General features: G+C 36.0%; 1 protein-coding gene and 1 long non-coding RNA gene across 2 annotated transcripts in view; one reads left to right on the top strand and one right to left on the bottom strand.

Moving 5' to 3' along the window:
• The window catches only part of LOC135077973 (uncharacterized), a 547,422-nt gene extending 544,790 nt beyond the window's left edge, over nucleotides 1–2,632 (top strand). The window contains exon 2 of the long non-coding RNA XR_010258553.1: nucleotides 2,139–2,632. This is a non-coding gene — a long non-coding RNA (uncharacterized LOC135077973). The remainder of the gene's footprint in view (nucleotides 1–2,138) is intronic.
• The window catches only part of LOC135077963 (connectin-like), a 360,246-nt gene that overhangs the window by 126,750 nt on the left and 209,035 nt on the right, over nucleotides 1–24,461 (bottom strand). The window lies entirely within an intron of this gene.

Genomic DNA, 24,461 nt, shown 5'->3' with positions numbered 1-24,461 from the left:
ATTGTAAAGGGTTTTTAGATGACGTCCTTACTTTAACAAGATATTAGACTCTATTAAGACAAGTGAAATAAAAACGAAATGTGTATTTTTTTGTTTCTTGTGAACTCTTAAGTTCGAAGGCAGCGAAAATGTCTTTATAGGGATTTCTTCTCCTGTTACGCGTGAGGGATTTCGAAACTCTGATGTCAAATTTATGTCAGCCAGGACTAATACATTTCAATCTTATCTAGCTTCGAGCAGGTCATTTATAAAGCCAAATCACAATGTACAGATCTTAATATATCGCAAAAAAGTATCAACTAAAGGAGACAAATAATGGCTTTAATGCCTATTGACGTTCTACCAGTAAGCGAATAATAAAATTCAATGTCAGCTAAAAGTAAGTACCTATTGTGTGATGCGTCTTAGCAACAATTACGTACTTACATTATTGACCCTAAGCTGAAGAAAGACGTCTAAAAATGTTCTCAAATTATGTTTGTACTTAACGCAATACAAACACGGAATCCTAATTCATAAGAAATCCAATACAAATCGTGCAAACAACCTGAAAAACTGAATCTCTATCCTCCATTATATGTATTACTTGTTCTGTTATAACCGTCGCTTGTTAGCTTTGTTTAGTGTCGCACGAGCTGTGATTGCGGAACCGTTCGCACCTGCTACCAGTATCGAGTGATTTTTACCTGCGCAAATGTGCGGTATGTTTTTTGTTTTGTTTTGTTTTGACGATACACGAGCGCTGGATTTAGTTAACGAGGTGAATGTATGAAATACTCGGTAAGAAAACAGTGAAACGTTTTTGATACACGTGGTGCTTCATAAAATTCTTAAATGTTCTGAATTATCTCATTAGTGGAACTAAAGGGGGGGGGGTATAATTTATTTCGTTCATCAATTTTCTTATTCATTAATATTTTCTATTGTTTCAATTTAAGTAAGAATAAAACCTAGATAAACTTAAAAATATCTTTCACTTGATACCAATGTTATCGATTGATTAATAAAAACAATAGGTCATGCTCATGCATGCCTCGGCATGCCTTTTGAAAAATCTATAAACGATTAGGTAGAAATATCATTAGTTTCCAATTGTATTATTAACTAGCGGCCGCTCGCAACTTCGAACGCTTGGATCCGTTTTACCCCCTTATGGTTTGTTTGATTCGTGTTAGTGAGCACCTACGTTCAAAAAGTCTAGGAGCATGCAAAATTTGAGACTCCTAGCACTTGTAGTTTCTGAGATTTCGAGATGAGTTAGTTTTATCAATACAGATTTGATACAAATTGTAAATAATGACACCAACAAACACCTTCAAAATGGATCCGAAATAATTAAACACACAAATCTAGGTTTGGTTCTGCTAACGTCGAACAATTGATTCTATTAGTATGTACCAACATTGGACAGACAAGCCATCTATTATAACACGTAGTATTCAGTCAGCAAATGGAATATCTGGAATAGTAATGTGGGATAGAATTTCACGTCAAGGCATAGTGAATTTGTATGGGGCATTACGGGGTAAGATGAGACTGTTTAGTTGAGGTTGGATTGAAACCTAAGTAGATTGGTGAGACGTAATCAGAATATTACAGGAAATGTAGAACCAACAGTGTAGAATGAGATTAATCAAGACTGAAATGAACATGCTATATGGAAAACGAATTAAAGTGGAATTATGAAGCTAAGGTAACATTGGCCTCAAAAATCATTTTTATGAATTCTTAAAATAAATCAATCAATGGATTTACAAGAAGCCATAAGATTGCGCAAAAATGAAAATGAAAAACTCTTTATTAGACCCATATTTGCCACTTATTTACTTTTTAATCCCAAGAAATAAACATAATGAAAGACTACCTTTACGCGTGGGCAGTTGTCATATGACACAAATGGTCACACACTTATGGTTGTTAATGGTGCCAGTGATAATAATTAACATATCAAATAATAATAATAAAGTTTATTGTTTCTCAGACAATGTAAATGCTATCTTAACGATAAAATTACACTTTACAATAGAAGCTGTATTAAGAAAGGGGAGAAATAAATAGAATATTATTTTTTTATTGGACAGCAGGCAAAAAGCACACAGATCATCTGATGGTAAAAGATTACCGCCGCCCATAGACAGGATATTTCCGTACCGCGCGGGAATAACTTGACATCTCGACCTGCACTTTTTTTTTTTTATTAGCTTAAACGTTTCCTCTACCTTATACCCTTCTGGTATAAAAAACTCAACTCGAAATACCCAAAAATACTTGAAATACAGCTCTTGTTCATAAGTAAATATCTCTAATTTAGGCAATAAATATTTGACATAACGATATATCCAATTAATATTATTCGTACAAACATTTATATTTCGATTTATCAATGTATGTCAGAACATGTATTTGTTAATATCTTGACTTATACATTTATGGATTTTCGTTTTTAATTTGACAAAAACAGTTATCAAGTTATGATCCCCTCTGAGTACTAAACATATCCATGATATGTGCAGTTGTCTAGTTATGCACACTGTCAAGAGTTTGGATATTTGGAGTTATCCAGCTATTACATTCGTATAATCATATTTTTATATGTGTCATTAGCAGTTTTTAAAATATAACATTGTCAGGATTTCGAGTGTCTTTAAATATTTTTTACTTAGCAACCCCTGAAAATATATTTTTAATATCTTTAAGCGTTAATTATTACTTTTATGACTATTTTCAATAGTTTAAAACTAAATTAACGTTTAAATAGCAAGTTGAAAGTAGAAGGATAAGTTTAGTCAATAAGTAGGTACTATCTACTAATTTTTTTTCATAACAGACTAAGATTTCGTTTGACAACCGAATATAAGTAAAAAATCTAATAATAAACTTTTAGGTAAACTTTAAGTTCCGGATATTTTTTATAGTCTATTGACATCAATGACATTAATTAGGAATAATGATGAGATAAGTAGGGTCGATACGCCAGATCTCGTCCATTTAGTGAGTTGGTAGATTTGAGGAATAAAAATAATATACAATTTTTCGTAATAACTTTGAACGAAAAATTGTTGTCATTATGCTCCCTTTAGTCTTTATAAGTATAGTATTAAACTTGCTCTAAACCATTAGAAGTTTTAATATCTTTGTAATATTGATATAATATAGAAAAAATGCATTCAAAATCACTAATAATTAATAACAGCATGGAAATAAAAAAATATAGATAAAATCTTACTAATTGGTATTCAAAATATTTAGGTATCACACTTAATAATTATAAACATACATTTATATTTTAGTTTATTTCATTTTTTAAAATTTCAATAGTATGGCTCAATTTGCAATAATTATGGTCTCCTCTCTAGGCACAGTTTGCTTTTTAATATTATTTACAACGTCTGTATTTAAAAAATTGTCGTGATAATGTGGACGCAAATTGGCTATCACAAAGGGTAAGCTACATTTGGAGCGTGTATTAGCGTCCAGGAAAAGGCCTAAGTACTGAAAAAAATCTTTGTGTTCGATAAGTCATGTAAATAACGTTTTAAATAATATACAACATGCATTGTTTTGTATATTTTAATATCTTAGACCCAGTTAGACCAGACCGCGATCACTTCTGACGCAAAGTGGAAATTTCATTGTAGTAAATTCGCATCCACCTTATTTTAAGTGTCATTTAATAAAGTACAATCACCGATATCATTATCCGTATTGTATGGTTCATGGTTAAGGCTTAGAGACTGCGGTAAATCCCAAACTAGACCAAATATATTAAAAACTTACCTTTAAACGCGCACCTGCTCACGTGGGATTAATTTTTGGCAAAAACGGTAGCATGCTATAAGATTTTTTTAATGTGGGTTTACCTGTCATACATTCAGGAAATCATAGCAATAGCTTACGTTCTAGAGTGATCCATCATTTGGACGTGAACTGGACGGTGGACGCGAAAGGGCGTGTCGACCTTACGCAAAAATATATCCAGTTAATTTTAATTATTTTAAGCCTAATGGTAAGCCTAAAATAATTAAAATTAATTGAGCTTGTTATGAAGCATGGCTTTTGTTCTTTTATTTGTCTTTTTTTTTAATTTTAAGTAAACGTACAATTATCTGATCAAAAGCAATCATAATCTGCGATTATATTTGATTTTTCTAATAAATTTGTTACTATTTCATTGCAAAAGTGATAAAAATATCTTCTATTTTTATGTTTTGTTTTTTTACTTAAACTTCATTCAAAATAATTAACTTAAATCCAATTTTTACACCTTAAATGTTTGTTTTTCTTTGGTGAATAACTTGACAAGTCGTCGGTACACAACTTGACAAGTCTTTTTTTTAATAGATTAAGAAGATAATTTAATCAAATTCTTACGCCAATCGAAAGATACGCATCAAATTAGCTTATTTCAATCATAAAAATATCAATTATCATTAATTCCGATTTACCAGAGAACTCTAAACTTTAAAATCGCTCCCCTGAAAAGTACGCAAAAATGACATGTCAAGTTATTCCCGCGCGGTACGGATTTGAAATGTCCAATCACTTAAATCGCCCAAACACTACACCAAACTCAGGTGAAATTTGAGGACGAAGTTCGACAGAAAGTTCTCGCTGAAGCCTCATAAAACTTTTACGGCGCGGCACAGTTGCGAGCTTCTTACTGTATCGTTCCCGATCTAATTGAATTATCGTTCGATCTTGTCAATTAGCGAAATACTTGAGTATTCCTTGAGAATTTAATTTGATTATCGAAGTCGTAAAAGACCTCCGATGAAGATAAACTTTGGTGTTGCCGATTGGTGGATCAAAAGTTTTGTGGGAATAATCATGCTTGATACTTTAATACCTGTTGTTAAAGGGATGATTGTCCAAATTAACTGTCTAATAAATTACACATAATCAGAGGACCCAAAAACATTTCTACTAGTTTTGCAATTAATTAAATACTTATCTATACTAATAAAGTATAGATAGATATAAATCTATCTATACTACTATACTAATAATATTTTAAATGCGAAAGTAACTCTGTCTGTCTGTCTTGCTTTCACGCCTAAACCACTAAACCGATTTTGATGAAATTTGGCTTAAAGATAGTTTGAGTCCTGGGAAAGGAATTAAGATAGTTTTTATCCTGGTTTTTGAAACAGGGACGCGCGCGATAAAGTTTTACTGTGACAGACTAAATTCCACGCGGGCGAAGCCGCGGCCGGATAGCTAGTATCTTTGTACACCCAGAGAATCACGTCATATCATATTATGATGAGTTATAACAGTGCATAGGTCCAATAAATCAAGTTTACATGAGAGCCACACTGTTAGAACTACACTGACGATAAAGACTAAATTAGTATTAACAATTATTTCCACACAATAACTAGTTGCGTCACAAATAACAGTAACTGAAAACTCACTCACAAAACAAATGAACGGAAACTTATTAACCATTCAATGCAATGCCCCTATTAAGGTGTATTTCAAACCGCCCTAAGCGACATCGGCCGCCCATACCAATTTTTCGCAGCTTCCTCCTTTTCCGTGGCGTCCCTTTGTGTGGCCATACCAAATGAAATTAGGTTTGCTATTGTTCACACCCATCTACGGTTCCTCTCTCTAGTTTGATTACGAGTTTAGTGGAAATACATTTTGGACAATGGGTAACGTTATTATTACTGAATATTAGGGATTTCCGGGTTTTCCAGTTCGTTATCAGTAATCTTGTCTGTTCAAGTGATTTGGACAATTTGTAGTGACTTTCAATGAAAAGTCCTTTTTTTAATATTATTGTTTTTTTTTTTAAGATTTATGATGAATGTTAAATAAATGATTCTTTAAATTGGCAATAATTTTGTTTGAATAAAAGTAATTCTTTTTAACTGTTAATAAATAAATGAATATTATTTCTATATGCAATAATAATATGGTGTGACAGCAATTAAGAGTTAATACATAATGTAGGTAAATAAATATTGTAATGTTTTAGAGCACAAGCTACCACTGTGCACTATTTGAATGCTTGACGAATGCATATCCCACGCTTCCAGACTAGATCGATCAAGATAAAAACATCTTTCATCAGTTTTTATCTTTAACCCTTACTTAGGCGCATTAAAAAAATCACACAATTAGGCGCATGGGGTCTTGAGTGACCCCAAACAAATATTGGGAAAGGAGTATCAATAATAAAAAATTATACTTTTTGAAAAAAATCTGCTTTTAAATTCGTGTTTTTTGGTTATTTGATAAATTTCTCCAAAAAATGCCCCTATAACAGTTGGTTTTTATTACTTTATATTATTCTCTATCGTATTACCTTTGTAAAACCAAAAATCGCATCTCTCTATCCCTATCACAACATTTGCTATGATCGTTTCCACATACCTATAATTAACTTTTAAAAAAAATAAAACCGACTTCAAATGCGTGAACACAAAAAAAAACTAAAAATTAAAAATATTGCGTATAAAAAAGTTCATCCCCAATTTTCTACCCTTGGGGGTGAAATATTTTCTTCAAATTCGCATGAAACCACCCTTTTGATAATACCTATTCAACAAAAAAATAATCAGTCAAATTGATTTATAATCGGCGGAGATATTGCGTATAAAAAAGTTCATCCCCAATTTTCCACCCTTGGGGGTTGTTTTTTCTATTATTAAATTTAAATGGGACCACCCTTGAGGTATTACCTATACGCCGAAAAAAGATTTGTTCAAATCGGTTCATAATTGGCGGAGTTATCGCGTAACAAACATAGAAAAAAAAAAAAAAAAAAAACATACGGGTCGAATTGAGAACCTCCTCCTTTTTTGAAGTCGGTTGAAAAGAAATAAAATGAAATGTATTTTATAGTAATTAATAAAGTTCTTTAATATAATTAACTTTAAGAAACAAAAACATAACTGGAACATTATATCTATTAAAAAAATAAAAAAATATAACCCTTCTCTCAAAACTATTTTTTTGGCATGGCCGAGATCAACTTAAAAAATAATAACTAATCAGTCTCATCAGCGGAGTCTTCTGTTCTGTATCCGACACAGTAAACTCTCGAGTGCTGCGGACAAATAAATTTATGACATTAGAAGCATTTTGTTGGCAGTTTTTTGTCGTTCTTTCTAGGACATGATGAACAGCGCCCGCGCTTAGCTGTCGATTGTTGGACCGTCTCGTCCACATCATGAACTTCACGGAGGCGTTTCTTTGTTGTCACGATCTCTTCCGAACTTTTCCTTTATTTTATCTATATACAAATTGGTATTTGTGACCAAAAGTTCAATAACCACACTGTCAAAGAACAATTGAAAGCATTCAAGGGGAGATTTGGCGTTCTTTGCATACTCTTTGACTCCTGGTAAATGAAGAATAATATTTTGTGCTCGGGTCCTTACTGTGTTAGATGGTGGTACTTTAGACCATTTCACTTTCGGGCCATTTCTCTGAGTATGTCGAGATAAAAAAAAGTTACCTTCCGATGGTTCAGGGATGTCTTGAATATCTTCGGACTCTTCAATTTCGCTTTATGAATCATGAGCACTATCAATAGCAGCATCATTTACCGTTTAGTCTTTCGAATCCGAACCAGCTACATCTTGCTCTTCATCGGACACTTCTTCCAGCCATTTCAATATTTGTCTTTCGTTAGACATTTCAAATCGGTAAAAAACTAAGAAAAAAAGGAAAAAGAATCAAGATAAACTCAAAATCACATAAAACCATTACGTAGTATATAAATACATACATACACACAAAAATAATTAACAATATACTCATATAAACTAAAAGAAAACATAATAGTTAAAACTTACCTCCTCCAAAAAATGTAACGTAACTGGTCGCATGGGGTCAGCACTCTAGACAGCAGCGATACGTGCGTGCGCGTTGATGTTTTGGATGCGACTAATTTGGGTACCCCGCGGGGAGTGAGGAAGCTAGAAAGAGTGCGAGCGCGCTCTAATCACTGTAAAACATTTTTTTTTTAATTTGGAGTGGCCTTGACCCCATGCGCCTAATTAAGGGTTAAATCTGACTTTGTTATCCATTGTTTTACCCAAAGCCTATTTTCGTAAATTAAGACTGCACAGTGCGTCGAAATGCACAAAATTTTTCGAATCCCTCTCATGAGTCACTCCCATCCAGAGCCCAGACCCGATGCATTTTGATGTACGAACGTTTTGTTTTAGCCCAGACTAGAATAATGGCCGTGCTGGGTTTCGTTTCCATCGTGAATTTTTTTGAAAATAGAACACGGCTTTAGGTGTGGGCTCGGAGAAAAACGGTTATTTTGCCTGTCAAATGTTTCAAGTTCGCTTTTTGGGAGCAGCGTAGTCGCAGGTTAACGGTTTCCCAATTTTTCATTTAACCCCTTTGAAGCTATTCTATAGTCAGGATTGGCTTATTGTCTGAGTTTTACGACTATTCTAAAATATATTCATTTTTATTCAATTCCATTTGAAAGTTTTTATCTCACTTATCACAAGATATTTTTTGTCTTTCTATTTTTTAAAATATGCGCAAAAAATGTCATGTCAATGTCATTCATTATCTAAAGTTTGAATGTCAAGTGCTGGGCTGATTTTTGACGTATTATTAAAAAAAAAAACATTAGTGCCTTGTGAAGTCTCAAGATTCTCATTAAAAGCTAGGTGTAATAAACCGTGCCACTTCTGGACTGAATACGAAACTTATAATGGAATTTCTTCCGAATTCGTGATTTTAATTGAAATTGAAGCATTATTAAAATCTGACGGCAGCTGTCTCATGCTGTGCTGCATAATTGGCGAACGATCCAACGTTCTTTATGATACCTAGAATTCTAGTAAGACGACTTTATGGAATTTGGCGCTATTAAAATGTCTTAAAGAGTTCAAAAAGCACTTTTTGCTTATCTTTTTTGAGTTCTTGGAATATTGACAATGGATCAAAGAAGTTTTAAGGTTAAGAGTGACGTGACTCTTTAATGTAACCTTCAAACCCTTTTTAAAAACGTTTTCTTTCACATCGCATCTTTTACTAAATATACCTCGTCAAATAATTTCCAAATTTGGCCGGTTGGAATCATTCCTTTTTAATAGTTTTTTTTTACAAATTTTACCTACACCAAATTTTTGCCTTTAGCGGTTAAGGTGGAAACAAATTATTATGCAAACAAGTTAGAGGCGCCTTACTGTGAGACTATTACCACCTCTCGGTCCCACAGTTGCAACTCTTGTGTAGCCAGGATCTACATCTTTACCGCCAGTAAAAATCCAACCAGTGAAGGTCAATTTGTCCCAGAGGAAAGTTAAACTGTAATTGGCCCAGGAAATAAATTAATCAGAAAAACATAGGAGTAGGCGCATGACTATATTTAGGTAAGAGCTGAAATCCATCTGAGATCTCTTGGCCTAGTAATCCTAAAACGGCAACCACAGTTCAAAGTCAAAGTCAAAGTCAAAATTTCTTCAAAGTCAAATCGTCATTTTGCTCTTAAGGAGCCTCTACATGTCTCATAATCTTTTTACCCTACCAGCGCTTCGAGATCAACATTTGGCAAGTGCTGAGAAGAAGCGCCGCAACAAACTCAGTCACCACTGTCTGCCCGCGAAGGTGTCCACATAACAAAGAAAATTAGCGCCAACGTGTAGGTAACGACAAATTGGCATTATTTTTAACGTGTTTCGTGCAACACGTCGCTAACAACACGTCGCGCGCAACCGTCGGGATGATTGATCGAATAATATATTTCTGCGATTCGCGACCGGTGTGCTACCGGAGTTTTTTGACTGGGACTATTAAAATGAACGATACAGTATGCTTCTTTTTGCTGCAGTGACTAAATATTAGAGTACTGCGACAAAGATCCTTTTGTTAGTAAAATAAAAGCACATTTTGGTAATGATGATGAGCAGCGTTTAAATTAATAATAGCGTGTTATTTAAAAACGTAGCTTTGTTTATTTCTTAGCTAAAAATAGTAGTGTAGTATTTTCTGTTTAGCGAATTGCTTAGTTTGGTGGGACTTTTCATGTTTTGATGATTGTATTGGTTACAGAACTCGATTCGTTCACTTTCCAAATGGGATTCATGAAATTTAATAATGAGTTACGTAATTTCACCCAGTACCTACAACTGTGAAACAAGTACATTTTCCGGAGAATGAAATTTCATACTACGAAAGGCACGTTATATTTTTACGGTTATCTTTAAAAAATAATAAAGGTATTTATAATTTTATCTCAAAATATAGTAAAATATTTCAAAATTTTCTCAGATTCCAAATAAATGTAACTTTCTGATGGGCTAAAATTATATTTCTCATACAATATGCAGTTTCATTTCAACAGAAATAAATCTTCCATACTCTACAAAGATGAAAATAAATTATTCTAAAACAGTTCGCGAACATAGCGCATTTCAAACTATATTCAAAAGTTGAAATGTAATCTGCAAATGTACATACGGGTACACTGAGAAATGGATGAGAATAAGTTGATATTATGCTAAGAGCTTGGAAAGATGTTAATGGCATACGAAACGCTATCAAAAATAATTGAGACAAAGATTTATTTAAGTAACTCGTGGAACCATAAGTGGTCTAATGAGATCGCAGTAACAATTGATTTCTATTGTATCTCGATTCGCTGATACTGAAGGGCTACACTTCTTGAGTGGCGACCACGAGCCGGAAGACGTAGCGTGGGCAGGCCTCCCACTAGGTGGACCGACGATCTGGTGAAAGTCGCGGAAGGTGCCTGGATGCGAGCGGCACAGGACCGGTCTTTGTGGAAATCCTTGGGGGAGGCCTTTGTCCAGCAGTGGACGTCTTTCGGCTGAAACGAACGAACGAAGGGCTACACCCCTTTCAGTGAGAAAATTTTGCTTTATGACTCATTTGTTTTAAATAAAATAAAAAAATATTACCTTTACTACTTACTCGAGAATTGCAGGTTATTCAACAGTTTCTTTAATGTTACATTGAAAATTCATTTTTCTTTTGTTTGCACACAACGCAAGTGCGGGCGAATTTATTTCATATTTTATACATTTAATAATATCCAAAGATATCAATAAATTTTTATTAATTTATTTATTGTCCCGAAGCAGTGGTAGGGTTAATATTGAGACGTGTAAAAGTGCTTTTTAAAAGCCTATTTGCAAAAATAAATTAGTTTTTTAATTTTTTTATGAGTTTAGTTTGTGTGTGGGTTCAAAATTAAAAAAATTGTCCATGAATCAACGGGAATCGAACTAGCAACCCTCAAACTAACCGACCAAAACTAAAACCGTTAGGTCAGCTAGAACACCTATTTGATAAACTCAATTTTTATTAACCACCCGTGTTATTCAACTTAAATTCCTACAACAAAAATACACGAATGGACTCATACAAACAAAGTTGGGACTAAAAAATACTGTCCATGCTATGTTTGTTGTTTCAAAAAACGCAAAAAACTGTAACAACTTTGTACGCGTAAAATTTTACATCCCACCGCATCATAAAATCAACAGGCAATCTGGGTTGGGATTGCAACATGACTCTGCAATATCAAATAGACTAAGTTGGGTATTTTGAAAATATTTTTGGTTATAGTTAGGTATGTATTTCATAGATGCAAACGAAGCATAATTTTGTCCATCATTTATTTATTACTAGCTTTTGCCCGCGGCTTCACCCGCGTGAACTTTAGTTTGTCACAGATCGTCATAAATTATAGCCTATATGTTATTCTGGGTTATAAACAATAGTACTGTAAAGTTTCATCAAAATCCGTTTAGTAGTTTTTGCGTGAAAGAGTTACAAACATTCACACAAACTTTCGCATTTATAATATTAGTAGGATAGATTCAAGCCTGTGGTAAGTTATATTTTAATATACAGTCTCATCGCAGATTTCTGATTCCTGAAATAACACATAAATTATAATAAGATAAATATTATAATTACTGTATGTGTTATTTCAAGAAACTGGACTTTATTATTTTAGTTTATTTTATTTATTTGGACAACCAACACGAGGTACTCAATAAAAAACTTCATTTTTCTTGTTTGATTCCTGGGTTTAAAAATTCCTTTTTCAGTGCAAAATATTGCTTAACAAAAACTTAAGCAAAGAATTCAGATCGCAATCGAAACAAAAGGGAAAATTAGGATTTTCTCATATTTTCCACGCTGTTTTTTGTATGGTATCATAATGTTGCAGCATCTTGTTCGTTGAACATTATAATTTGAGATAAAAAAACAGACTTAAAAATATGAACAAGTTTGAATATAATATCATTTATTTATTTATCATTTCGCATGGTAGCACGGACCTGAACTCTGATACATACCTCACCACAGTTGCATCCCACGCAATGCTACCAGGTCACCTCTTGCCAACACGTGGTAATAGTTGTTTGGATCACGCTATCATCAAATCCAATAAACCGGCTGTTACACTTATCCTTGACTCATTTATAACTGATCACGCTCCAATGCTCATGGCTTGTAATATTGAATCAGTAACCTCAAGGACCCAAAGAGTTGCTACGCGTACTGACATCCCTGCATGTGTAACAGACCTCGAAACAACTGATTTCTCACCAGTCCTAGCCACCAACACTGCAACTGAAGCAGCAACTCTTTTGGTTGGTATTTTATCCGAAGTGGTCAGAAATAATACTCGTACACATAGGACTTCGAGTAGAAACCTTATCATCAAACCCTGGATTACGCCGGGACTGTTACGTTGTATACGAAATCGAGATAGACTTCACCATCAATCTAAGAGGAACCCCTATAACGACAACCTGAAAATCACCTACAGACGATATAGAAACTTTTGCAACAATTTACTTAAAAAAATTAAACGAGAGTTTGAAAGTGCAGAATTCAAGAAATACAGCAAAAATCCCAAAGCCACTTGGAATCTAATTAAATCAATCGCCAATTTGAAACAGACATCGTCAACTGCCACTAAACTGTTATCCGTAAACGAAAGTCCATCTCGCTCGGTAGATTTTGTAAACTCCTTTTTCGCTAATGTGGGAAAAAACCTGGCGTCCAGAATCGTAGCCACCAGGCGTTGCCCTACTGTACCTGAACCGTCTTCACTAGCCTCACCCTCTGACTCCATGGCTGTTTTCACAACGGATAATAACGAAATTGAGTGTTTGATTCTTGGACTTAACCTAGATTGTGCTACGGGATGGGACGGGATCCCCTCTAAACTCATCAGGGCCGCTAGACACATCCTGGTGCCTGTTATATGCCATGTTTTTAATCTTTGCCTCTTGACCGGTACTTTTCCTTCAGTTTTTAAAAAAGCACTTGTACATCCGATACACAAAAGTGGAGATGCGTCATGTGTTAATAATTACAGACCCATATCTATGCTTACTATTTTGTCAAAACTTTTAGAGAAAATCATCAACAAAAGACTCGTTGCTTTTCTAACTTCACATAATATCCTAGCAGATAATCAATTTGGTTTCAGGTCCGGCAAAAGTACTGAAGACGCAGTACTCGCGTTAGTTGACGATGTGGCATCAAATTTAAATAAAAAATTAAAGACTATTGCTATCTTCCTTGACCTGTCAAAAGCTTTTGACACTGTTTCGGTCCCGATTTTGATTCAAAAGCTGGAGAGGATAGGTGTCAGAGGTTTGGCTCTTGATATCTTCGTGAGTTATCTAAGTGAACGCTCTCAGGTAGTAAAAATTGATAACTTTACCAGTCAAGATGTATGTATCACTTATGGTGTTCCTCAGGGTAGTGTTCTTGGCCCTACTCTGTTTTTAATTTACATTAACGACCTTTGTATGATGTCACTGGATCACTCCAGAATCATTACGTATGCTGACGATACTGCGATTTTGGTTCAAGGATCTAATTGGTCAGAAACGCGTACTCGTGCGGAATCTGCTTTGAAGACAGTCATGGAATGGTTATCAGTAAATTTGCTTACCCTCAATACTGACAAAACCAAATTTATAACCTTTGCTCCTAGACTTGCTTCCCAACCTGATTCTTTGTTTGATATAACTGCACACAAGTGTGGAATATCTGCTGTAAATGCGAGCTGCAACTGTGTAAGTATCTCCAGAACTAATAGCATTAAATACCTAGGCGTAATGATAGATAGTACGTTGTCCTGGAACTGTCAGATCACATCACTAGTTGCAAGGGTTCGAAAGCTGATTTTTGTTTTTAGAAATTTACGAACCTCAGCCAACTTCACCACCCTCAGGACTGTTTACTATGCTCTTGCCCACTCAGTATTGACCTACTGTATCACAGCATGGGGTAACGCTTGTAAGACCTCTTTCCTACGCCTGGAAAGGGCACAAAGAGCTGTCTTAAAAGTCATGACTCACAACCCCATTCGTTTTCCAACCAACGAACTATATGCTTTTTGTAAGTTACCAAGAGTAAGACACTCTTTTATCATGCAAACTGTACTCCGCAAACACGCTGGTCTGGTATTCGAATCTAACCGGGAAGAAAAGACCCGAAGACATGACAAAGTGTGCAGACTGGAGTCCTGCGTACTTGGAGTGGCTAGTCGACAATATCGGTTCCTGAGTCCTAAATTATATAATAAAATTAATAGACTTCTCAACATCTACAAACTTACCTTGCGTGAATGTAAAATTGTGACTGATAAATGGCTTCATACGCTCACTTATCAGGAGATTGAAAATCTCTTAAACGGGTAACTTGGGTTCTATATTTTTAAAAGCCAACACACTCTTACAACACACAAATACACACACCACACACATACACACACCACACACATACACACACCACACACATACACACACCACACACATACACACACCACACACATACACACATCACACACATTCAAACAGCACGCCTAAAGTAGTATGTTTATGGAATATTTTTACGGAAGTGGGCGTTAGTAGTCGCACCACAGTTCTCTGAAACTATTGCGGCTATTATCGTACACGCTTTTTCATGTACAAATTTTCTTGTTTCCAATAAATAAATTTTGAATTTGAATTTTGAATTTATTTAAAGACTTTATTGCACACATATTAGAATGATCCGTACAAAAAGGTGAACTTTATCGATTGTGCCTTCCCAAAAAACCATTCGCAAAAACAATCAACGATCGCACAATTTTTTTCTTGCGCAGTTCAGAGTTCGCGCCCACCGTAAACAAACGGTGAAAGTTCAAATTAAAAAGTGTCAGCGGCAGGGTTAGTTTTGGCCGGACAGAGCGGGTGTCGATTGCAATACAGGAAACTTTCGGCTCTTTGTTAACTGCCCGAATGGTGTTCGTGGCAGATCGGATATAGGTGGTCGTTGCGTCCTCACTTTGTATGGGCTTTTTTCACTGACTTTATTTTTTGTGCAATATTTTTATGCGTCTTTAAACGCATACTTTATGCTGTTTATGAGTATTTCTCAAAAAAAATGTACATTTTGAAAAAAAAAGTGTGCTTTGAAACAGTTCAAAAGTTTTATATTTATAAATCATCACACAAAAAAAACACATACACAATTTTGAAGGATGAATATTAATCTTTAAGATAACGAAGAATTATAGCTATAATCCTACTTATTACCAAATATTTAGATATTTTAAAAATAGTCCTTTTTAGGGTTCCGTACCTCAAAAGGAAAAAACGGAACCCTTATAGGATCACTTTGTTGTCCGTCCGTCCGTCTGTCAAGACCCTTTATCTCAAGAACGCGTGAACGTATCAAGCTGAAATTCACATGAAATACTCAGGTCTATTGTCCCTTTAAGCTGTGAAAATATCAAACTTCTAAGCCAAGCCAATCAAAAGATACAGCCGATTATGTCGATATTTTCAACAAATTTTCGACACTCGCAAAGGAATCAAAACCTACAGGATACTTCCCGTAAACTCAGAATCTTGAAATTTGGCATATAGCATTGTCATATAATGCAAATATAGGAAAAATTGCGAAAATTACATTTTTTTAGTTATATAATATAATAAAAATATTTTAATAAAATGAAACTTACTACCTTATTTCTCACGAACGAATAAAGGTATCAAATTGAAATTTATACCAAATACCTAGATCTATTGTCCCTTTAAGAAGTAAAAAAATCATACTTCTAAGTTAACGCGATCAAAAGATACAGCAGTTTATACCGACACCTTAGACGAATTTCCGTCACACGCTAGGGAATCAAAACCTACAAGGTACTTCCTGTGAACTCAGAATCTTGAAATTCGGCACGAAGCAACGTTATATAGTACAGATAAAGGAAAAATTGCGAAAATGATAAATTTGAAGTTATGTAAAATTTAAAATATTATTTTTGCTTATATGACATAAAATATTTTTTTAATAATTATAAACTTACTACCTACCCTTTTTCACATGAACGCGTAGAGATATTAAAGTTGAAATTCATATCAAACACTTCTTAAATCTAATTGCCTCTAAACTGTGAGAAATTCTAAATCAACGCAAAAATTCAAAACGCTGAGGTAGGTACCTACCTATAATGCAAATATAGGAAAAATAAATAAATAAAAAATAATCATACCGCATATTTTGAAATTCGCCACTACTCGCAACGGAATCAAGTAAGTAATTTGATTTAATACGTCATAAATTGTAAACCGCTACGTTTGTACGGCGGAACCCTCGGTGTGCGAGCCCGACTCGCACTTGGCCGGTTTTTTTACCTTTCATACAAAAACCTGTTTGCCACCCTAGCTTTTTCATGTGTTTTTGTTTCATAAAATGCGATACGTAACTAAATTACTGTAAATTTCTTTGTATTATCGTTCTACAGTAATCGCAGTTTCCGTATCAAATTGATTTTCTATGGGGTGTCATAATGAATTGGCAATTTAAAGCAAAAAAACAAAATGAGTCGCTCTCATTTACTATTTCGTTATTTACTCTTTAGTTACGATTATTTCTACTTTCCCATGGTTTCTGAACAATTCCATATTTTTTTTACACGGACAACAATAGCTGCACTCTGAATGGCTGTTGGCCTGACGTCTCCGCCATTAAATCTATCGCGAAAATCAGTGAAAACGTGTGTGTTTTGAGGGATTACTTTTTCGTAACAGGAAGTAAAATCAGCGATTTTATATAGAACGATAAGTCTTCATTTAACCATTTTTTGTAATACGTGTGGTACGAACATTTATTAAGCTTTTATATTTGCTGTAACAGCTTGTGACGCGCCCCGCGACGCATCGACAGCCCTAGCACCGAGCACGGAGATTTTGACAACCCTACGGCTGCGCGGCCGCACGCCGCACGGACCGAGCTAATATAAGAGACGGCGGCGACCGCGGGCGCCTAGCATTCGCTCGGGAGCCATTGTAACAGCCAGACGTTCGCGCGCGCGTCTATCATTCCCTCGGCTGCATTGCAAAGAGTCCCTAGCGAATAGCTATCCACATTGTTCCCTACTAACCCTTCCTGAACTTCACACCCCCTCGCCCCGTAGGTCCAACGCCTTTCCCCAGTGGTCGCGCTCACTATTGAGGCTTCGGTCTCTGGCTCGAGCTAATCGGACCACATCCTACCCCCCTAGTTATAAGTATCCAGACTAACACTCGATAAACCTCGCACAGGGCGCCGCCCCTCTCGCGGATACGAAAGCTAGCTAACAGGACGCGAACCGGGCGCGTCGTTATTCCTCTTGTTGTAATTAGTAAATTGTGATATAACTTGTAAAGTACTTGTAAACTTGCTCATTATTAAACGATAGCGATTTAGAGTCAGTGAAACTAGAATAAGTAAACTATTGTGGAACCTAGATTATAAAGTGCCATTGTGTTATTGATTGTGCGTTTCCTTGGTCAAATATCCCTGTAGGCATCCTGGATAGGTACACATCCCTCATCGCAGAAGGCGAACTGGGACTTAGTACTAAACAGCGGGGTGTCAGACTGAGCTAGCTAAGACGCCCCGTTGCAATGGCGCCCAACTAAATAACCCACGGAACCTACAGGGATCACCAGATCGCTAGAGAAGCGAAAGACCACAAGGAAAGCAAAACTTCGCACCAAATTGATAATCACACATGTCAGAACCGACATCTTGGATATACAAACTCAAGAAGACAGAACTTGAGAACGAGTGCAAAAGAAGAAACATAAAAACGGAGAACAGAACCGTACAAGAACTGAGACAGAACCTCACAGAAGTACTCAGAACCAAGCAGTCCCGTCAACCCGTCCAGTCCGCCAATAAATCCTCCGAAGAACAGTCTAACAGTGAGTCAGAAACCGATTTTGAAGACACAGAGATGCAGCAAGAACCAAACATGTCGTACACCGTAGATCAGACTGAAAACATAACGGACAGATGGAACCTAAGTTTTGACACATACAACGACCCAGTGGAGTTTTTAGAGCAACTGGACGAACTCATGTCATCGGGCGAGGTCAAACCAGATAAAGTGCTCAAAGTGCTCCCCAGATTCCTGAAAGGAAAGGCCGTACTGTGGTATAGAAATAATAAAAACTCGTTCACTACATGGAACGAATTCATAGAACTCTTCACATTGACATTTGTGAGCCGTGACAGTGACCTGTTAGCTAAAATAGTGAATTATAGGCAACATCACCGCCAAAAATTCACAGACTACCTCATTGAAATACAAACACTCATGCGCAGATACGCGAAAATGTCAAAAGAAGAAGAAACAAATAGAATCTACGAAAACATGAACGCAAAATACAAGTTTTATATCAAGAAATCAGAAGCAGACTCGGTAAGCAAACTGATACAACTGGCAAACGACTACGAGAATGTCACAGCAGAACGTCAAACTAGCTTCACAGAAAGAAAACCACGAAATGATCACCACGAAACAAGCATAAATCAAGAACACAAGGAGACGGCATCATACATACACAATTACAACACAAATACTTTCTGCTGGAGCTGTGGAAAACACGGACACTCGATGAAAGATTGCAGAAGCAAAAAGGTACTATTTTGTAACGGTTGTGGCAAGATCGGCAAAATGAGTAAACAGTGTTGTAAGAAAACAAGTGAGTACACACAGTCCATGACAATAAACACAAGTCCGCAAATTAAAGATAACCGTCCCTTCGTAGATGTATCGATACTAGGCGAAAAATATCAAGCACTCGTAGACACCGGCGCCACAAGATCATACATCAACGACCAAGTGTACAAGAAATTCGTAAAAAGAAACCTGAAACCGAAAACAGTAAGCATAACAGCTAGCATGACAGATGGGCACACAACTCGAATAAAAGAAGCACTAGACTTGGAAATAAATATAAAGGGAAAAACAATAAACCACCAAGTGTTATATCATCCACAAATCACGAGTATACTGATAGGCATGGATATATTGAACAGAATAGGAGCCAAAATAGAATGGCCTAAAGAGAGTACCAAGCAAGGGGAACAAGTGGGAACAACGTCAAGAAAAACTACAGAAGCCAACATCGTACCTACATACGAAATGGCCGAAACACTGTCAAGTAAGAAAAAACACAAGATCAAACTCGCACACGAAAAACCAATCAAGAAAAAATACTGTTCACGGAACCCTAAAAGTCAAGAAGTAATAAATAAACACGTAACATGCTTAAAACAAGAAACAAAAAAAGACTGGATCCAAAAGAAAATTCAAGAACTACAGAAAAACGGAAACAAAGATTATAAAATGTCAAACAGAAAATTATACAAGAAAATAATAAATCACGCATACGGACAAAGAACAGAAAAATCATCAGACTGGAAATTATGCATAAACAACAATGAAAAAGACCAGATTCTGAAGGAAAACCACGATACACCAACCGCAGGCCATCTAGGAACAGCAAAAACACTGAACAAAATATCACAGAGATATTATTGGCCCGGTATGTACAGATATGTGTCAACGTACGTCAAGAACTGCAAAACCTGCCAAGTTAACAACGCACGCAAACCCTGGAGCGCAGCGTCTACAGACCCGAGTAGACCACTACCCAGATCATCGAACTGGCCCACCGACTGGACCGAAATCCTCGAGGTCGACACCGTCGACCACCCACAAGACCTGGACTGGCGCGAGTCCGGCCCTGGAGAGGAGCCGACCCGAGCTGAGGACCAGACCAGGAGGCGGCCGGGGAGAAAGAAGAGGCGCGGCCAAATCCAGAACCAGCTAAACAAGGCCAGTAACATTTACTCGTAGCTTAACTTTATACCTAAGTTAGGTTTCTAATAGATAGATACAAAGTATAGTAATTGTCTAGTCAGTTCTCGTTAAAGTAAATTCATCAATATTAAAAACAAGTCAATAATGTAAAAGTATTAATTAACATTGCATAGTAACCCTGTATAATCTAGATCATTCAGTTCTTGAATTTAATCTCGTTAAATATCATATATCAATAACCTACAAGTATTAATTAACATTACATAACAACCCTGTATGATCTAGATCATTCAGTTCTCGAATTTAATCTCGTTAAATATCACATTTATCAATAAACTAGAAGTATTAATTATCATTAGATAATAACCCTGTATAATTTAAATAGTTAAAGTGTTCTATTTAATCTCGTTAAATAACTATTGACGCAAATCGCATTGTTATTTACTCGTAACTCGCAACCTAAACTCACATAAATAACAAACCGGTTTGCTACGCGTCAATAGTACTACCAGTTTCTCGATAACTTTTAAATACTCGTAGTAAACAAACATTGTAAGAACGATTCACCGAGCGAACTCATTTGCATATTATCAGTGAAACGCATTTTTTCTATACGCCACGGGCGATCAACAGCACTCGCTTACTAGATGACTCATAACTAGATTTTACCTGCCTAATGTTTGCGCGCCGCGCCAGGCTGCATTCCATTTACGTTAAGATATAATATTATTGTAATTAAAACTTAACCCCTTAACTGCCATTGTCTTGTATAACTTTTAATAATTATAGAAATTATTAACATTAACCAGATGCCTATTCTGAGTATGGTAATTTAAATAATTAAACTAGTAAACTAGAAATAATAATAACAAGTGCCATGCATACTATTATTGTATTAAATAAATATTTTAAATAATAATTGAATACTCGTAATAACAAAGTAAACAACAGACTCGTTTAATTAGTTCATTGGTTAATTGTAAACAAAAGGTCAAAGGTATCTTAATAACATTGTTTCAAAACTAAGTTAACTAAAATTAGCGTTTAATTAGTTCATTGCAAACAAAAAAAAAATTACAAGTATCTAAATAACATTGTTTCAAAACTAAGTTAACCAAAATTAGGGTTTAATTAGTTCATTGTAAGCAAAATAAAATTAAAGGTATCTTAATAACATTGTTTCAAAACTAAGTTAGCTAAAATTAGCGTTTAATTAGTTCATTGTAAGCAAAAAAAAAAAAATATTAAGGGTATCTTAATAACATTGTTTCAAGACCAAGTTAGCTAATATTGTTATAAGTAAATAATTAATGTCCCGTCATGTTTTAAATAAAGAGTTATTATTGGGCTAATGATCAAGCACAAGTTCAGTCATGTTTTATATTTTAATTTTTACTCGTTATGAAGTTACCCAAAAATAACTTATTATTAACATGAATTTTAGTTGTTCTTGAAGAACCTTTATGTACCAGACTTGTGATTTTTCCAGGTAAAAATCTCCAAAACAAGGGAGGATGTGACGCGCCCCGCGACGCATCGACAGCCCTAGCACCGAGCACGGAGATTTTGACAACCCTACGGCTGCGCGGCCGCACGCCGCACGGACCGAGCTAATATAAGAGACGGCGGCGACCGCGGGCGCCTAGCATTCGCTCGGGAGCCATTGTAACAGCCAGACGTTCGCGCGCGCGTCTATCATTCCCTCGGCTGCATTGCAAAGAGTCCCTAGCGAATAGCTATCCACATTGTTCCCTACTAACCCTTCCTGAACTTCACACCCCCTCGCCCCGTAGGTCCAACGCCTTTCCCCAGTGGTCGCGCTCACTATTGAGGCTTCGGTCTCTGGCTCGAGCTAATCGGACCACATCCTACCCCCCTAGTTATAAGTATCCAGACTAACACTCGATAAACCTCGCACAGGGCGCCGCCCCTCTCGCGGATACGAAAGCTAGCTAACAGGACGCGAACCGGGCGCGTCGTTATTCCTCTTGTTGTAATTAGTAAATTGTGATATAACTTGTAAAGTACTTGTAAACTTGCTCATTATTAAACGATAGCGATTTAGAGTCAGTGAAACTAGAATAAGTAAACTATTGTGGAACCTAGATTATAAAGTGCCATTGTGTTATTGATTGTGCGTTTCCTTGGTCAAATATCCCTGTAGGCATCCTGGATAGGTACACATCCCTCATCGCAGAAGGCGAACTGGGACTTAGTACTAAACAGCGGGGTGTCAGACTGAGCTAGCTAAGACGCCCCGTTGCAAGCTTTTATCAAAAAAATACTTGTTTCTGATCTCATTTTGTCTAATATTTCGTAACGTTTTTTACGAATTTCGTTACGTTACGAAAGAGTACAACATAGTGCTGAGTGTATACTGTTATTACCTGACTAAGCATAGTAATTATTCACTACTTAATTTATTTCAAAAAATATAGAGCGTCAATGACAAAAGGATTGGATACTATCTGCTTTACAGAAGTGCCACCAGCAAAAAATAATCAAATCATTTAGATTACGTTTTTATGTGATTACTTCTTTTGTTTTTTTAGGAATGCCGCCAAAAACCAATGCCGAAAGGCAAAAAGCTTACAGAGAACGACTCAAAATGGATAAACATGATGGAACAAAAATAATGTTATTAAAATAGTATGAATGATTACTCCCTTATTTTATTTCTAACCCCTTAATATTACCCCGTATTTGGGTGCATACTTACAAATATTTCGAATTGAATAAATGAAGAGCATTCACAATATTTCGCCAATGTATAACAAGCCTTATGGCCTTACTATTTCGTTACTACCGTTTCGTTACGTACATTTTTTTTGAGAAATACTCTTATATGCCTTTTTCCCATCGAATTTATTTTTGTGCAATGTTTTTTTATGGCAAACGAAGGACGCCCACCGGCTCGAAGAACATTTTAGTGGAAAATTTTATTATTTTTGTGCAGTATTTTTATACGTCTTGAAATGTAGACCGCCCACCTGCATAATAGAACAATGTTAATTGACAGGATCTGTGTGAAAAAGGGCATATTTTTTGTCAACAAAGTGCGTAGGATGACACAGCGTCAAGATAAGAAGAACAAAAATACATTTTTAATTTACATTTGAATAGCAGTGTACAAATCAGTCTGCAGGTAGACATTTTAATACGGCTGAATGTTTTTGATAGTAAACAAATTTTTTGCAAGTCTGTCGCGATAAATCCTCGAATTCAAACAATTTCCAAATACGAATAATGGAAATAGTTACTGGAATTGTTAACTCATAAATATTTGATACACTTTCTACTATTTCATAGCTATTACGATACTAATGGGCAGGTTCATTTCGTATGTTATTATTAATGTAAGCTACTTTGTCCATTTGATACTTACGCCCGTATTGCTTGCTATGCTTAAGTGAAGCAGCAAATCAAACGCACAGCGTTGAATAGAGCTCTGTGATTGGTTCGTATGTCATCCTGTGCGGTCACGCGCACTGTGAGACCTCATAGTGTTTGTGAATACGGGCGTTAATCGCCTTTAATATTTTAATTTATACTTCTCCCTTACTAAAGCCTGGTCCGTGAGCACGTAGAATTGTGTCCAATGACCCCAAGCTACCCATCCTTATCGCTCGCGCGTAATTATGTTGCTGTCGCACTCGCACACACACTGCGGGCGCCCGTCGCACAGTCGCGACAGAAATATAATTACACGCGAGCGATAAGGATGGGTAGCTTGGGGTCATTGGACAAAATTCTACGTGCTCACGGACCAGGCTTTATACTTGTTCTAGTTAAGTTAACAAACAAACATCTCATTGGTTCCCCCTTTCAGTTTTAAGTATTGTTTGTGTAACATTTCCTTTCCATTGTGTTATATTGTCACAAACTCGGCTCAGTCACGTCAGAATGCGTTGCTCAATGTTCTTATCTGTTTTCTCCCAAGGCGTCACAGTGTACAAAGATAAAGTAACTGCGCTTCTACGAAGTAGGTACAATGTAGGTACTAGAGTTCAAATAATCATCTAAAATATTTTTTATGCATAAGAAGGCAGGTATTTGACCGCAATCGCACCTGTGGGCTAAATGTGAGTTTATTGAAAAATGTATGAAAATTCTATTTTTGAACGTTTCCCGCCAGGGGCGCTGTTTTTTTTTATTTTTTTTATGCATAACAAGGCAGGTATTTGACCACAATCGCACCTGACAATCCGTCATACATTTAATGTCATTTTTTGACGCGCTCATTTGATGTAAATTCACACTAGGCCCTCTGGTGTTAAGTGGGATGCAGTCTTGGGTGGTACATCTGCCCTGTAAGTGCCTATTCACTCTCGCCTTGAAT

The sequence above is a fragment of the Ostrinia nubilalis genome, chromosome 14, assembly GCF_963855985.1.
Source record: "Ostrinia nubilalis chromosome 14, ilOstNubi1.1, whole genome shotgun sequence".
Taxonomy (NCBI): Eukaryota; Metazoa; Arthropoda; class Insecta; order Lepidoptera; family Crambidae; genus Ostrinia; species Ostrinia nubilalis.
This window is presented reverse-complemented; position numbering and strand designations above follow the sequence as displayed.